Raw genomic sequence first — 3,239 nt, forward strand, 5'->3', positions numbered from 1 at the left:
CCCCCCCCCCACCGCTGCGGCTTGCCCCCAACATTTAATCCCCTTTTCTCTCACTGTTATTCCATCCTAACGAAGGCGTTTGGTGATGGGGGGCAGGGGGAAGCGGAGGAGGAGCCTCCCATTTCCAGGGGGACCGATTAATGAAAGGTTTTTCTATTACTGGGTTATCGCTCCCCATTTTTCTTAATTGAGACAGTGCACCTCCATCCTCTAAACTTCAAGGAGGACAATAATTAGCACAGCTAGTCTTTATTACTCTCATCATCTCTCCCCTTCAGGAAGTACAAGATCTAACGCACCAACAACGAATATGAAAACCAGCTTTGCGAGCCACATGCTTACGGACCCTGCGAGCCACCCTGCGACCTTGTAATGAGTGGATTAGCACAGAATACATATGTGGCCCTTTAAAAAAGAGTATTTATTAAAAATACATCAATATATCACTGCTGTGGTGCACACGCAGCTTATTAACAAGAGAACCCCCCCCCCTCCTGAGCTGGCTTTTGTCAGCGGCAAACAGAGCCACGGAGATAAACAGCAGCTCCCATAATTAAGAGTAGCCCTCGCGTTAATGCCGATTGCTGTTACAGCAGCATATTGCCGGCCACAGGGCCAGAGAGCTGAGACGGCAGCGAAGGCTGATCCTGAAATGTGGATTTAGGTAGTAAAAGGCGAGCCTGTAACACGGATCTTAAGTAAAAGATAAGAAAAAAATTTGTGCTTGGATTCTATATATCACAGAATGGTTTGGGTTGGAAGGGACCTCTCAAGGCCATCTAGTCCAACCCCCCTGCCGTGGGCAGGGACATCTTCAACTAGATCAGGTTGCTCAGAGCCCCGTCCAGCCTGACCTTGAATGTTTCCAGGGATGGGGCATCCACCACCTCCCTGGGCAACGTGTGCCAGTGCTTCACCACCCTCAGCATAAAAAATTTCTTCCTTCTATCTAGTCTATATCTACCCCCCCTTTAGTTTACAGCAAAAAATTTCTTCCTTACATCTAGCCTGAATCTACCCCCCTTTAGTTTAAAGCCATTCCCCCTTGTCCTGTCGCAACAGGCCCTGCTAAAAAGTCTGTCCCCATCTTTTTTATAAGCCCCCTTTAAGTACTGACAGGCTGCAATAAGGTCTCCCTGAAGCCTTCTCTTTTCTAGGCTGAACAACCCCAACTCTCTCAGCCTTTCTTCACAGGAGAGCTGTTCCATCCCCCGACCATTTTTGTGGCCTCCTCTGGACCCGCTCCAGCAGGTCCTTGTCTGTCTTGTGCTGAGGGCTCCAGAGCTGGACGCAGTGCTGCAGGGGGGGTCTCATAGATGATGCATTTCTATGTATTTGATGTACGTGTGTGTGTGTGTGTGTGTATATATATATAAAAAAAAGATCAGAGCCCCAGTTGGCACAAGACGTGCTTAACACACAGTGACGGTGGGACCCGCTCCTGATCTCAGTCCCGTAGAATTTGCCCCTTTACCCAGCTATAAGGGATGAAATTGCTTCAGCTTCCAAAAGGAGCCGAGACACTGTTTACACAACCCTGCAAACAGAGACTTGCCAAAAACTGTCAAATACCGCAAGATTTACGATAAACTCGCCCCAACCGGCAACAACAGGAATCCAAGAGCAAAGAAAACTCGGGGACGGTTTGTCTTTCTGCCTGTACAGCCCCTCCAGCCCCCGAGCACCTGGCAGCAACACGTATATGTGTGTTTAAAATACACCTGCGTGCTACAAAGCTCTTCACGAGACACCTCTCGGCAAGCGGGCAGAGAGCCACGCCGAGAGGACTTCTGCCGCACGTCGCTCGGGGACGCTGTGGCAAAGCCACGCACCGGCCCTGTGTCCACCCAAAATCAGCACAGAACCCAACTGCCCTCCCCAGTGAAGCAGGGGGAAAGAGGGAGTGTGGTGTGTGCATGTATATATAATATGTAAAATATATAAAATAAATCAAATACATCTATTATACACATATATACACGCATATATAGAAGTTTGCCTTCCCCAAGAGTCACATTTTCAGGCTTTTTCCCCTACAAACACTTATTAAAAAGAGGAGTTGGATTCTCCCCCCGCACCAGCAACATGTTGCTTTTGCTGCTTTTTCTTCATCGGGTACGAAAAGCGCTTTGAGAGGAGAGAGGTATTATTTCCTCCTTATTTCAGCTGGGGAAGTGCGAAGCTTACGGTAAGGAAATGCCTTGCTCGGTTGGGAAGGGGGACAGATCCTGCTGCTGTCGGTGCAGCCATCAGGTTGCACAGTCTCTTTAATCCAAGACTATCACTCCATGGCAGGAGCAAGCTGGAGATTTAGGAAAAACATCCTATAGGAGACAACGTACTGTTCGGGAGTCAAAGTCCTGCTGTACACGGCTTTATAAAACCAGGGACAAAGGACATAAACGCAGGCATTTGCCAAACAACTGGTTTTTTGCAACGCCTAACAACTCATTGAAGGCTAGTGGTCCCATTCGCACTTGCTGAAGATCCAACCAAACATCTCAGCGAGGCCGCGAGGGAAGCGGCACTTGTAATTTTGGCTGTTGAGCTTCCTCAGCCAATTTACAACTTGCAGCCATTGAATTAATAATGACCAGCCAGGACTGGCGTTGCTGATACGAACCCGCCTCCGCTGCTCCTGATATATTTATTGATTTTAAAGAATTATATCCCAGTGCCGGATGCAGCTCAGGTTGTTTTCAATAGGGTTGGATTAGGACAAGCCCATTTGCTTAAGCAAGAGATCAGGTCTTCAAGGATGGCCCCAGGCAGCATTAACGTACCGTAGAAACACGTCTGGCTCTGAATATAAGCTTTGAGATGGTCTCGGGCTATTTCTTCTCTGTGCTTTAAGCCTGGTTGAGGAGGTGATGGGGGTTTTACCCATACAGGTCCTGCAAGAACAGCATGAGAGTAAAGCCCATGAAACTCTCCAGGCCTCCATCCATCTCATGGCTTTTGGTCCCACAGCAATATAAACGGGACCCACGGCTGTATTTGACAGTGACTTTGTTAACATAAAGAATTGCTGATGGCCAGCCTGGAAAGCAAAAGCCCACCGGGACCCCTCAGCACGTCTGAGCTCGATACTAACCCTAAATCTCTAGAAATTAATAGGATGAAATTTATTATAGCCTCAGCTGTTTGCCCGGCCCCCATCCCTTGTCCAGCCGAGCATCGAAGGGGGCTGAGGCCAACGCTGCTCATGGGGTCGTACGATGGTTGCAGGGGGGCTGAGG

Source organism: Pygoscelis adeliae, unplaced genomic scaffold (assembly GCF_000699105.1).
Source record: "Pygoscelis adeliae isolate BGI_AS28 unplaced genomic scaffold, ASM69910v1 Scaffold314, whole genome shotgun sequence".
NCBI lineage: Eukaryota > Metazoa > Chordata > Aves > Sphenisciformes > Spheniscidae > Pygoscelis > Pygoscelis adeliae.